Source organism: Phyllobates terribilis, unplaced genomic scaffold (genome assembly GCF_046119375.1).
Source record: "Phyllobates terribilis strain yellow unplaced genomic scaffold, ASM4611937v1 Scaffold_330__1_contigs__length_2102749, whole genome shotgun sequence".
NCBI classification, from domain to species: domain Eukaryota; kingdom Metazoa; phylum Chordata; class Amphibia; order Anura; family Dendrobatidae; genus Phyllobates; species Phyllobates terribilis.
In genome coordinates this window covers 60,373-75,465 of record NW_027363090.1, presented here as the reverse complement: position 1 = coordinate 75,465, position 15,093 = coordinate 60,373, and positions in this window count along the sequence as shown.

The following is a 15,093-nucleotide window of genomic DNA, read 5'->3' as shown; positions in this document are numbered from 1 at the left end:
CAAGAGCACAGAGAAACAAATCAAGAAGAAACGTCACACTCACCGCAGTGTTGATCAGGTTCAGGAGATACTTCTTTCCCTCGTAAGTGTAAAACAGAGACGCAGTCAGGGCCTTCACCGTAATCCCGCGCTCCCTCTCCACCTGCAGCTTGTCCAGAACTTGTTTATTGGAGGAGGCTTTTGGAATACAACCTGAGGGAAGGAGCGAGACACCAGAATCCACACTGTTAGCTCGTAGTGGCAGTGTCTCCCTCCATACTAGTCTGTCAATGGTAGCTTGTTTCTGTGTTTTATATATGTATTTTAGGTGTGTAAACCCTCTTCATGTGTACAGCAGCCTGGAATGAACGCTGCTTAAAAAATAAATAATAGAGTAAGGCCTCATTCAGACTTTCATCAGCTTTGTTTTGCATCCGAGAAATTCTAAACTTTGATTTGGATCAAAATTCGACAGGTCAACGTGTTTCAGTGAAAAATACGCGGTCCACAGAAATATGTGAACAGCCCTAGACTATAATAGATATGAGTTCTGTGAAAAACAAGGATCGAGCTCATGCGAAATCCAACATTTCATTCTATAAATCTACATAAATTAAGTAACGTGCCAAATTGCTTTTTTTTTGGTTTATGTTTTGTTTATGTACAGAGGGAAAGTTCCCAGTGCTAGTGTCTAGCTCACTGATTTTCCTTGCTTGGTGCCTGACGTCCCAAAAAACTGACAGTGAGCTATCAATCAAGATACAGAGGCTGGTGCTGGGCAGGGAAGCAACCTTGGAAGGCTGAGGCTTGGTTAGTGCTCCGTTACACCCAGAGCACTCAGAAATGCAGCAACAGATAAAAGATATAGAGGTGTCTATGGATTTAGCTTTCCAAATCCTGCATGGTCATGAATGGGAATTGGAGGGAGGGGTATATCTGATGGATACCCTTAAATTGTTAATTGGCAATTGCAGTTCACATAGTTACATATTACTTAATCATTAGAGCTACAAAAATTTGCACTTCAAGCACCAGTAAAACAGAGGCCAAAAAAGATTCCTTAGAGGCATCTGGTCACTATTAGTGATGATCGAGCGTGTTCTATCAACCCCTTCGGCGAGCACGGCATTTTTTTTAAGGTCGCCGTGCCTGCAAGTGTCACGGCTGTTAGCGTGCTCGCTGAATGGGTTCATAGAACACGCTCAATCATCACTAGTCACTATACATTAGTATACAATAAAAAAACACATATCACATAGTGAATAACACAGACACTATTCAATACAGCAGGGTTGAGGTGTACTTTGTGGGACAAAATTACAGCATTTTTGAAAGACGCCATTCACTTTACTGTGCAACATATAGAAAAAAAAGGGCAATGAATTCCAAATAAAGTGAAATGGTGCAGAAGAAAACGAAAACATTTTACTGCTTTTAAAAAATTCTAAACTTTGCAAACAAATTGTTTGGCTTGTGTTTCAATTTTCTAAGACCGTTTTTAATACCATTTTGGGGTACAACTTTTTGATTGCTCCATCTGACGCGCCCCCTGGGCCATATTCTTTAGGGGAATACCCGGAGCCGGATCAGATGGGGGTTGTAGTCTCCGAGTGGCTGTGACCCGGTCCGTGCCCAGGGTGTCAAGCTCAGAGTATGTGGCAGTCCTACAGATGTTACAAAGTTCGTTATGTCGACTACGCCACCCGTTGTATTGCGGTCACTATGGCCGCCGCTGCAGCAGGGTCCGCTGAGGCTGATGGTGTAGGTGCAGCTTTTGGTGGTATAACCCCCAACGGGTGGGGTATAGCCTCAGGGGGTCAGGTGCAGAGGATGGGGGTTGTGGTGGTGCAGCATAGGTGTTAAATGAAGACAGAGTCGGGTTGTGCAGTTTAGGGTGTTTACTCACTGCTGATGTTCCGGTCACTCCAGCTTCAAGTGACCACCCGAGCCGTGCTGCGTCCACCAGGTCCTGGATCCAGCCAACCCCCAAGCGAGTCCGGAGCGTGACCCTGAGCTCTCCTTCTGTCCTTTCCTCTGGCCGTCCCCACTAGTGATCCACCTAGGTCCAGCTCCCTCGGGCCTTCTGTTGGGAGACCCTTGGCCTTGGGTTCCCTGACCCTCCACGTGGTATGCCTTCGGGGTGGATGTGGTGGGTGGCCGTGGCAGACGCTGCCCACGGCCTCCGGTCTCTGGCTAGGGTGTGTTTTTGCCCCCACCAGCTTGGGTTCCGGTACCCTGATGCCAACTCTTCACCCGCTGATGGACTTTGGGTTCTCAGAGTTCCTTTTCTGTTTCCCCCTCTGGGTCTTTCTGGCTTTCTCCTCTCTCTCTCTCTGGGACTGCTCTGCTCCTCTTCCTCCTCTGACTTCTCTGCAAAGACTCACAGACTGACTGACTGTGGCTGACTGACCCTGTTCTTTGATGGTGCCCACCTTATATACTCCCTCTATGTGTGAGCTCAGGTGACCAGCACCCAATGAGCTCCTATCTTTACCCAGGCTGCTCCCCCTATCTGCCCCTACACTACTTGGGATGTTCCACCCCCCTCCCACTCCAGCCAGGAACAGACTCGGTCGTACCTGCACATTTCTAAGTGGGAGTACCGTCGGTCTGTTCCTCGGAAATGGGATGTGTGTAGTGCATGCAGCCTACCGAGCTCAGTTCCACACTCCATCCTTACCCGGGAGTGGAATATCACACCTCTGGGTTGAGGTGCAATACCCCTGTAGCAGCCGAATCCTCAGGGTGCTACATTCCCCCCTGGTAAATCACAGCACGTCCTCGGGCTGTAAGACATAACACCAAAAACATACAAATTTTTGCATAAACATATAAAACATATAAAACAACATATATTAGCAGATAAAACATTCTCCTTGCCTCTGGCTCCTCCTCCGGTCACTGTGCAACGTGTGACCGGGTAAAGTGCGACAGTCTCTTCTCGAAAAATGGTTTTCCTATAAAACCGGTAGGGGGCGCTTTAGGACGCGCAACTATATACAGGGATTATGGCCGCTCTCAGTCCTCGGCCAGGTATTGGGGAGGAATGACCGCTCTCAGTCCTCGGTCAGTGGGATTTAGGGGTTAATCGGGTAACAGTTCACACTTGCTGGTCCCAACGGGGACTATATTTAGCAACAGTTACAGTTTCAGTTTCAGTTCACGGTTTCAGTTTATGGTGCCCCAACGGGCAACTATATACAGCTTCTGCTTCGCTGTACTTAACGACGGCGTCCTCCTGCTCTTGCTTTATGGTTACCTTTGGTTTCAGACCCGTCCGGGTCCTCTTGCTCTTCCTCCTCACACCGCAGCTCTTCCTCCGTCAGGCGATGCACATGGAGGGCGTAGGGTCCTTTGGCACACTTGTGCCGGGTGAAGGTGACCTCGTCCCCGATGTAAAGGTCACGACCTCTGTGTCCCTCCGGTAGGTGGGACTCAACGTCTCTCCTGGTCACGAAGACGTCGCCTAGGGTGCGGTGGTCTCGGATGAAGCCCCACCCATGCTGCATGTTAAACTTTATCACAGTCCCGGTGGTGCGGGGACTATGCGCTGCACGGGGGTCTCTCCTGGCCCGGCTCTTCTGCTCCACGCTCCTTATTTGAGCTTGCTGTTCCCGGACCCGCCTCTCTCTCCGCTCCCTCTCAAAGTCCTCGAGCTGTTGGCGGCAGCACTCAGCACGCTCCGCTGCAGCTGCCCGAGTCTCTTGAGTGAACCCCATGAGATCTTCTCCGGTGGGGTCCCACTCAAACTGCGCTTCTGCTAGCGGGGGCGAGATCCCCTTTACGGGCTTTGGAGCCGGGATCAGGGGTTCATCCAGGGGTCTCTCTCTCCGGAGTCGGGGATGGTGAAACTCCGGTGGCCATATAAATGGCTGCCCATCCGGGCACGTATGCTGGGCGTACAGGTCCTCTCCCAGATGGGGCACTCTTGGTCTTATGGGCGCGGTGGTGTTAGCGCCCGGGTTGCCCGGGCCTTGCGGCCAGGCCTGGGGTATCTGGAAGGTAAAGGGCACCGTAAGGACGGCGGCGCCCTGGGCTACTTGGCCCTGCGACCAGGCCGGGGGCTCCGCGGAGGTAGGGGGCGCTGTTGGTATTGCGGCGCCCGGGGGTACTAGGCCTTGCGACCAGGCTGGTGGTACTTCCTGCTTGGTCACGCTCGGGGTCGAGGCGTGTGACGTCACAGGGGTCGCGGCTCCCGTTTGAGGCCTAGTCTGCGGCGGTGACGTTGCAGCGACGGGCACGGCAGGATAGACTTCGGGCTCTGCGACGGGGAGCTGGGGCAGGTATGCGGTTTCCCGGTTTGGGGTATAGACGTCCCCTTTACCTGCCTCCACTCGTTCGGCTCCCTTCTCGGCGCCGTCTCCGGCCTTCAATCCTCCCGCGCCATCCTCAGAGGCGGTCTGTCTCCTCGTCTTGGGTGGCGTGCTCCGCTGACAGGTCTCGGTCTGCTGGGCCATCTCACGGCTCCACTCCGCCAACGTCTCTCGCTGCACCCGGGCCATCCTCCTTGCGAGGCCCTCCAGAGCGGTCTGTGCACACTCCCGGTCTCGGGGAAGCTGTGCTAGGACCTCCACTAGGCCTAGTGGGGTCGTTGTTTCCAGTAGGCTCCTGACCAACGGGTCGGTGCTGCTCTGCTCTCCTTCTGTTGTCTCCAGCAGGCTCCTGGCCAGCGGGCCGGTGCTGCTCTGCTCTCCCTCCTCTGTTTCTAGCAGGCTCCTGGCCAACGGGCCGGTGCTGCTCTGCTTTCTCGCCATCTCCGGGTAAGCTCCTCCGATATTCTTCTCCAGGCTTCTTGCCTCCGGGTGCGCTCGCTCTAGACTGCTCCAGGCGACACCCATCTTTGTTCTCTCCTTTCGTCTCCTCCCCCTTCGAGGGCGGTCCCGGGGCCACTTGGTGACTGTCAGCTCCAGGGGCAGTTCTTTCACGCTGACAGACACCTCTAGCATCACAGTCTCTGTTGGTGGGGGCGGTTTCCACTTTTGGCGCCATTTTCGGTCCTGGCCCACGATGGGAGGCGGCCTCTCACCACCCTCTGGCACGCCCATAATGGCGTCCGCTCTTCCAAGGCGGGAAACCTTTGGAAATGGCGGGAATCGCTTCCCAGTGGCGGGAAACCCTGCAGATGGCGGGAAAAAGCTGTTAATGGCGGACAACCGGCGGGAATCGACTGGTGATGGGGTCCGATGGCGGGGACCCTCCGGAACCGGCAGGAGACTTCTTTTTGAGGTAAACTCGTTCTTTTCTTCAGGCACGCAGTACCCGGGTGTTGCGGGCACGTAATCCTGCCGACTACGCCAAAGTTGACGCGCCCCCTGGGCCATATTCTTAAGGGGAATACCCGGAGCCGGATCAGATGGGGGTTGTAGTCTCCGAGTGGCTGTGACCCGGTCCGTGCCCAGGGTGTCAAGCTCAGAGTATGTGGCAGTCCTACAGATGTTACAAAGTTCGTTATGTCGACTACGCCACCCGTTGTATTGCGGTCACTATGGCCGCCGCTGCAGCAGGGTCCGCTGAGGCTGATGGTGTAGGTGCAGCTTTTGGTGGTATAACCCCCAACGGGTGGGGTATAGCCTCAGGGGGTCAGGTGCAGAGGATGGGGGTTGTGGTGGTGCAGCATAGGTGTTAAATGAAGACAGAGTCGGGTTGTGCAGTTTAGGGTGTTTACTCACTGCTGATGTTCCGGTCACTCCAGCTTCAAGTGACCACCCGAGCCGTGCTGCGTCCACCAGGTCCTGGATCCAGCCAACTCCCAAGCGAGTCCGGAGCGTGACCCTGAGCTCTCCTTCTGTCCTTTCCTCTGGCCGTCCCCACTAGTGATCCACCTAGGTCCAGCTCCCTCGGGCCTTCTGTTGGGAGACCCTTGGCCTTGGGTTCCCTGACCCTCCACGTGGTATGCCTTCGGGGTGGATGTGGTGGGTGGCCGTGGCAGACGCTGCCCACGGCCTCCGGTCTCTGGCTAGGGTGTGTTTTTGCCCCCACCAGCTTGGGTTCCGGTACCCTGATGCCAACTCTTCACCCGCTGATGGACTTTGGGTTCTCAGAGTTCCTTTTCTGTTTCCCCCTCTGGGTCTTTCTGGCTTTCTCCTCTCTCTCTCTCTGGGACTGCTCTGCTCCTCTTCCTCCTCTGACTTCTCTGCAAAGACTCACAGACTGACTGACTGTGGCTGACTGACCCTGTTCTTTGATGGTGCCCACCTTATATACTCCCTCTATGTGTGAGCTCAGGTGACCAGCACCCAATGAGCTCCTATCTTTACCCAGGCTGCTCCCCCTATCTGCCCCTACACTACTTGGGATGTTCCACCCCCCTCCCACTCCAGCCAGGAACAGACTCGGTCGTACCTGCACATTTCTAAGTGGGAGTACCGTCGGTCTGTTCCTCGGAAATGGGATGTGTGTAGTGCATGCAGCCTACCGAGCTCAGTTCCACACTCCATCCTTACCCGGGAGTGGAATATCACACCTCTGGGTTGAGGTGCAATACCCCTGTAGCAGCCGAATCCTCAGGGTGCTACACATCAAATGTATAGTCGTAAGTTACTTACCGGTAACGGGATTTTTCAGAGACAGAACCACGAGAGAGGGGATCCGCCCACCAAGGAGAGGAAACCTACAGGCTTAAAAGGGCGCCACCTCTCTCCCGCCTCAGTTGGGATTACAGAGCATTGAGAGGACTGCCAGGTTAATAAACACAGCAAACAATCACAAAATTGCCATACCAGACGACACCTATTGAGTGTGATATTATAATTAATAAAAGGGGAGTGTTCCCACAAACGTGAAAGGAGGAAATATAAGGGTGCTGTCATGGTCTCCGAAAAATTCCATTACCGGTATGTAATTTAAGATTTTATCGGTCGACCATGACAGCACCACGAGAGAATTACAGAGATGAAGTAATCTATTGAAGGACCACAGCCTGGAACACTCTTCTCCCAAAGGTGAGGTCAGCCGATACACCCATATCTAACCTATCGTGTCTATGGAATGTAGAGGGACAGGACCAGGTAGCAACCTTACATATGTCTTCTATCGAGACACCTGTCTTCTCAGCCCAGGAGGGGTGGGGTGGGATGAGCCTTCAGCCCTTCTGGCACTTCCTCGCCGCTAGATGTACAGACCAAAAGTTTGGACACATCTTCTCATTTAAAGATTCTTCTGTATTTTCATGACTATGAAAATTGTACATTCACACTGAAGACATCAAAACTATGAATTAACACATGTGGAATTATATACTTAACAAAAAAGTGTGAAACAACTGAAAATATGTCTTATATTCTAGGTTCTTCAAAGTAGCCACCTTTTGCTTTGATGACTGCTTTGCACACTCTTAGCATTCTCTTGATGAGCTTCAAGAGGTAGTCACCGGAAATTGTTTTCACTTCACAGGTATGCCTTGTCAGGTTTAATAAGTGGGATTTCTTGCCTTATAAATGGGGTTGGGACCATCAGTTGTGTTGTGCAGAAGTCTGGTGGATACACAGCTGATAGTCCTACTGAACAGACTGTTAGAATTTGTATTATGGCAAGAAAAAAGCAGCTAAGTAAAGAAAAACGAGTGGCCATCATTACTTTAAGAAATGAAGGTCAGTCAGTCCGAAAAATTGGGAAAACTTTGAAAGTGTCCCCAAGTGCAGTTGCAAAAACCATCAAGCGCTACAAAGAAACTGGCTCACATGAGGACCGCCCCAGGAAAGGAAGACCAAGAGTCACCTCTCCTTCTGAGGATAAGTTTATCCGAGTCACCAGCTTCAGAAATCGCAGTTTAACAGCAGCTCAGATTAGAGACCAGTTCAATGCCACACAGAGTTCTAGCAGCAGACACATCTCTTCAACAACTGTTAAGAGGAGACTTTGTGCAGCAGGCCTTCATGGTAAAATAGCTGCTAGGAAACCACTGCTAAGGACGGGCAACAAGCAGAACAGACTTGTTTGGGCTAAAGAACACAAGGAATGGACATTAGACCAGTGGAAATCTGTGCTTTGGTCTGATGAGTCCAAATTTGAGATCTTTGGTTCCAACCACCGTGTCTTTGTGCGACGCAGAAAAGGTGAACGGATGGACTCTACATGCCTGGTTCCCACCGTGAAGCATGGAGGAGGAGGTGTGATGGTGTGGGGGTGCTTTGCTGGTGACACGGTTGGGGATTTATTCAAAATTGAAGGCATACTGAACCAGCATGGCTACCACAGCATCTTGCAGCGGCATGCTATTCCATCTGGTTTGCGTTTAGTTGGACCATCATTTATTTTTCAACAGGACAATGACCCCAAACACACCTCCAGGCTGTGTAAGGGCTATTTGACCAAGAAGGAGAGTGATGGGGTGCTACGCCAGATAACCTGGCCTTCACAGTCACCAGACCTGAACCCAGTTGTTTCACACTTTTTTGTTAAATATATAATTCCACATGTGTTAATTCATAGTTTTGATGCCTTCAGTGTGAATGTACAATTTCCATAGTCAAGAAAATACAGAAAAATCTTTAAATGCGAAGGTGTGTCCAAACTTTTTTTTTAAACCAGATCCTGCCTATCATCCAGAATTTGAGTAAACGGCGAGGCCATTGACAGGGTCTGGATGTCACTAATGCTCCTGGCCGAGGTTAAAGATATTAAAGCGGTCTTAAGAGAGAGGGATTTAAGGGTTGCTGACTATTAGCTCAAACGGCGAGCTAGTCAAGGCCTTTAGAACCAAATTTAAATCCCAGGGAACCAAGCTGCTTTTAATAATGAGTCTAGATCTAAAAGCTGCCTTAATGAACCGAGAAACCCAGTAGCTACAAGCTACATCACAGCTATATAGGGCACCCAAGGCAGAAATCTGTACTTTAAGGGTGCTGGTGAATAACCCTAGTTCAAGACCTTTTTGTAAAAACTCCAAAGATTTGTCCTATTGGCACCCCTTCCCCATCAACCCCAGAACCAGAGAAAGACAAAAACTTTCTCCAACTTGTGGCATAAATCTGGGTTGTAACAGGTTTTCTGCTGTGCAGGATGGTTACTAGACCTTTGGAAAAACCTTTCTGATTTGGCAGTGTCCTTTCAAGTTCCACACCGTCAAGTGGAGGCCAGTTGCTTGAGGATGGAATATCGGACCCCGGAGAAGGAGATATGGAATCTCTGGAAGAACCCAAGGATCAGAGATGGACATGTTCCTCAGGCATGAGAACCAGGGCCTCCTGGGCCAAAAGGGTGCGATCAGCAGAACCCTGGCCTTCTCCTCCCTGATCTTTCTTATTACCATGAGAAGAACAGCCAACCAGGGGGGGAGGAGTCATACGCCAGGCTGAAATACCAACGTATCAGGAAAGCGTCCACAGCTAGAGGATTTAGGGAACACAAGATCTTTGTCTTCCGATTTAGTTTTGTGGCAAACGGATCTACCTGACCGGAGGCCCCCCCATCTTCGGCTATTTGGGTAAAAATTCCTTGATTTAGTTCCCATTCCCCTTGCATCAGAGGATAGCAGCTTAGGAAATCTGCTCTCATGTTTTCTTTTTCCATTATATGGAGGGCCATCAGGGAAAGGAGGTGACTTTCTGTAATCTGGAAGAGATGATCTGTCACTCTCATCAGCGATCTTGACCATGTATCCCCCTGGTGGTTCACATATGCTACCGCAACTAGATTATCCAAGAGGATCTTTACATTCTGGCCCTGAAGGAAAGGTAAGAAATTATTCACCGCCTTGTCTACCGCCAGAAGTTCTTTTGAATTGGAGGAGAGACCCTTTTCAATATCTGACCAGGTCCCCTGGGCTACCATATCTCCCAGATGGGCTCCCCACCCTCTCGGACTCGCATCTGTGGTAATTGTTCTAGTGACCCTAAGTACCCAGGGAACCCCTCGAGATAGGTTAGGCTCATCCTGCCACCACTATAAAGATTTTACTGACCGGGGTGATAAGGACATCTTCCAAGTGCCCCTTAAGAGAAACTTCATTATGTAGCACATCCCACTGTAGAACTGTGGCGCCCCTGAAGGTTCGACCGCCACAGGGATGCTGCACTTCTGTAATGGAGTGTAGTGTTCCTCCTCCGAGGTAAGAACAGCGTGATGGTCGGGACCCAACCTTTGCATCCAACACCACATTTCTCCACCAGGGGGGCTAGTATGCACCAGGTGCTGCCCTCCTGGTTACAGGGAGACTGGGGAACCAAGAGTGAGGGGAACCAGTTAGTGGGTGAGGGTTGAGGACTTACAATTTAGTGACACTTTAAATTTCATATTTAATAAAAAGCCATCTTTGGTTTTGGTCTTTGTGCTGTTAATTACTGTGAGGTATTGTGATCTCCCACCCTGAACGTGGATCCTGTGTGGACCTGCAGTGGATGGAGACACAGCCCTGATACCCCAGCCTTGAGACGGGGGGCAGGTTGCAGACGAGGAATGTCTCAACCCGGTCAAGGACCACGACCAAGAAGGCCCGGAGCTTAAGAGTGTAGCTCCACAGCTAATGGATCCCGGGGAGGATGCAGACGGAGCAGTGTACGCCACCTGTCCTCACCAGATATATTCAGAGGGAGTCCGGCTGCAAGAGGGGTACCGGCCCCGACACCCGACCTTGCTTCTCCATGTCCTGGTTGGTAAAGCCTGGTAGGCCCAGAGGATCCCATCGGGTATCGGAAGGAGCGGAGCTGCCACCCGTGCCCTTGTTCTGAAAGGAGTTCAGAGGGAGACCCGGCCTATCTACACACACAGACAGGAGAGGATACGGTCTGTAGTTCAGGAACACTCTGGTGCGGGGTCCCGATTGAATGCTGGACTTGCTCGGAGGTTGTTGGACCCCCATCCCTGGTGACTGCAGGACTCCGTGGGGATCAGGGAGTCGCCTTCCTTCTGCCATCTCTAATGTGAGTAAAGCCTTGGAAGTTCACCCCTATGGCCTCCGGACTGTTTATTCTGCGCTACACCGCGCGACGTGGCATCCGTTCTTCCTCCACTACTACCCCCTCCATCCTTCCTGTCCCTCTGCCCTGAGGCCTTGCTCCGCCTGTGGGGAGTAGTAATAACTCTGGCCGCCGTAACACTATGCCTCAGCGGACTGCAGCGGCGCTGGTGGCCTTCACCAGGTGCCACAGGTGGCGTAGTCGTAAATCAGCCACTCAACCCGGATAAGCCCACACCATCTCTTTTAATGTGACGGCCCTGAGCACGGGTCGGGTCCGGGCCACGGCTGCACCCCATCTCTCCATCACAGGACCCGACTCCGAGTCCCCCATCTCCCAGGGTAAAGAAAAGGGCTTTTTCGAGTAAGAGACGTCACGCTATCACTTGTGGGGGGTTTCTGCTGTTTTCGCATGTCAGGGGCTCTCCAAATGTGATATGGCATCCACTTTTTTCATATGGCATTTTGTTTTCATAATGGCATTACGGCATTCATTTTAATATGGTGATATGGCATTCAGTCTTTTTTGCGTTCAAAAAGTCGAAACGGTGCTCCTTCCCTTCCGAGCCCTGTCATGTGCCCAAACAATAGTTTTCCCCCACATATGGGGTATCAACATGCTCAGTAGAAATTACACAACAAATTTTGTGGTTCATTTTATCTTGTTACCCTTGTGAAAATAAAAAAATTGGGGCTATAGTAAAATTTTTGTGAAAAAAAGTAAAATGTTCATTTTTCTTTCCACATTGCTTTAGTTCCTTTTGGGTATTTTCTGTCATAAAGGCCCCTCAAAGTCACTTCAAATGTGATGTGGTCCCTAAAAAAATGGTTTTGTAAATTTTGTTGGAAAAATTAGAAATCGCTGGTCAACTTTTAAACCTTCTAACTTCCTAACAAAAAAAATGTTTTAAAAATTGTGCTGATGTAAAGTAAACATATGAGAAATGTTATTTATTAACTATTTTGTGTGACATAACTCTCTGGAATTAAAAGTTTGAAAATTGCAAAATTATCAAAATTTTCACCAAATTGTCGTATCAAAATTGGTTACCACTATCATGAAGTACAATATGTCACTAAACACAATCTCAGAATCAGTGGGATCCATTGTAAAATAAGAAGAAAATAATAAAATCCTTATACTCACATGTCCTATGTGTCCCTAGCTGTAATTCTCTGACCGCTGACGCTGAGGAGCCGAGGAGAATGAGCCGCTCCGGCGAGCGGGCCCCGAAGCTGAGCTCAGGAGCGGTGTCCTGTCACTCAGTGAGCGCAGCTCCGGGGCCACTATCCGGGGAACACTTAGGACCATAGGCAGATTATAATGAGGGCAATCTGGGCTACCGCCCGGGGCCCCAGGGCTCCGGGGAGCCCCGGGGGGTCCATGGCCAAGCTTAAAGGATCCCTCACTTTACACACTTAACATCTTTTATCCATTGTTAAAAAGCGTCATAGATTTCAAGCTTTTTTCATAGTGTTTTTCACCCTTGAATTTGTTCCAGAAAATGAAGTTTTGCTCATGGAAAATTAATGTAATTACACATGTGTTGGTATAGATATGTTTATTTCATTTGTATGTAATGGAACAACACAAAAAAACAAACAAAAAAGGCAAATTGGACATAATTTCACACAAAACTCCCAAAATGGGCCAAACCAAAATGTTGGCACTTTTCCAAAGTTGTAGGTAAACAACTTTGTTTCAAGCATATGATGCTCATTCAAGCTCACCTGTGGCAAGTAACAGGTTTGAGCAATATGAAATCATACCTGAAACCAGATAAAAAGGTGAGAAATTTACATATTCTTTGCATTGTATGACTGTGTGTGCCAAACTAAGCATGGAGAACACAAAGAGGAGAAGAGAACTGTCTGAGGAGTTGAGAACCAAAATTGTTGAAAAATATCAACAATCTCAAGGTTACAAATTAATCTCCAGAGATCTTGATGTTCCTTTGTCCATGGTGCGCAACATTATCAAGAAGTTTACAACCCATGGCACTGTAGCTAATCTCTCTGGATGTGGACAGCAGAGAAAAATTGATGAAAGGTTGCAACGCAGGATAGTCCAAATGGTGGATAAGCAACCCCAATCAAGTTCCAAAGATATTCAAGCTGTCCTGCATGCTCAGGGTGCATCAGTGTCAGCGTGAACTATATGTAGTCTTTTGAATGAAATGAATCACCATGGCAGGAGACCCAGGAGGACCCCACTGCTGACATAGATACATAAAAAAGCTAGACTACAATTTACCAATATGTGCGTGAGTAAGCCTAAATCCTTTTGGGAAATCATCTTGTGGACAGATGAAACCAAGATAGAGCTTTTTGGTGAAGCACATCATTCTACTGTTTACCAAAAATGGAATGAGGACTGCAAAGAAAAGAACACAGTACCTACAGTCATATATGGTGGAGGTTCAAAGATGTTTTGGGGTTGTTTTGTTGCCTCTGGCACTCATTGCTTTGACTGCGTGCAAAGCATCATGAAATCTGAAGATTACCAAAGGATTTTGGGTCACAATGTAGTGTCTATTGTCAGAAAGCTGGGTTTGCGTCCTAGGTCATGGGACTTCGAGCAGGACAATTACCCCAAACATATTTCAAGAAGCACCAAGAAATGGATGGGAACAAAGTGCTGGAGAGTTCTGAAGTGGCAGCAATGAGTCCGGATCTAAATCCTTTTGAACACCTGTGGATTTAGATCCGGACTCATTGCTTAGTCCGGATCTAAATTGCTCTTAAAATTGCTCTTGGGAGGAGACACACTTCACATATGGGAGACCTGGGACAGTTTGCAAAAGAAGAGTGGTCTACATACTTTTATATATATATATATATATATATATATATATATATACATATATATATATATATATATATATATATATATATATGTATAATACTTGACACCTAATGGGAGCCAAAGGCCAAAGAAGGGGGCATTGTCCTAAGTAGGGGCCACAGAGGGAGACATTATTTTAATTGGGGTCCAAGGAGGGGGACATTATTTTAAATGGGGGCCCCAAGAGGGGACATTATTGTAAATTTTGTCTAAAAAGGGGGGCATCATACCATGGGAGCAAAAGGGGAACATTATGATAAATGGTGGCCAAAGAAGGGGACTTTATTCTAAATGAGGACCAAAAAGAGAGACATTGTACTACAGGGGGCCAAAGAGAGTTATATATAATAATATTTTTTATTTAATTTCTATATTTAGTAGAGACATGTACAAACTGAATAAGACAATACAGATTATCACATAATTCATGACATACTAAGAGGAGTGAAGGCCCTGCTAACAAGCTTACAGTCTATGAAGATATAGGAGTGACACAAAAGATAAAAAGGTGCTTGTCATGTATGGTCCGGCCATGATTATTATAAACAGGGGAATTCAAATACCATTACATGAACCAGTCATCAGCCAGAATCTGTATAAGTACAGATACAAGGAGCTGTAGAGTGCATGGAGGCTGTGGATACAGATGAGTGAAGGGACCAGATTCTGGAGAAAATTAAGGAAGGGAGAACAGGGCATAGTTAGATTAACCATATTCTGTGGGATAGTGCATTCCAGAGAACTGCTGCAGCACAAGAGAAGTCCTGAAGATGGGGGTAGAAGGTTTCGATTACAGAGGATGCTAGTCTTAGGTAGATAGTTGATTTTACATTTCTGGATTCTGTAGATTTGTGATTTGTATTAAACAAAAAAAAAAAAACAACAACAATCCGAGGTGTCAGTATTCTTTAATGAGGACATAGCCCTCATGGTTTGTAATTCCAGTGTGTGATGATTAAATAAATGTTGTGATTAATGTGCAGTTTGGCCCACAAAATACAGATGGTATCACCAAGCATAGAAATAAACAAATGGAATCATCAGGCATAGAGATAAACAGAATGTAAATAAAGACAATACAGCTGTCCTTACCTGCAGTTGAAAGGTTGTATTGTCTTTATTTACATTCTGTTTATCTCTATGCCTGATGATTCCATCTGTTTATCTCTATGCTTGGTGATACCATCTGTATTTTGTGGGCCATGATTGACTTTGCCCTATATTGACACTTGTCTACCACTTGTGGGCTTTATGGCTTCTCTCTATATGACCTATTGACATATTTATAGATATATACTTTCATGGCATTTTGACTACATTTATCTATGCTGGATACTTTAAGGTATGTACTTGTTATCCACTAATGCTTACTAGA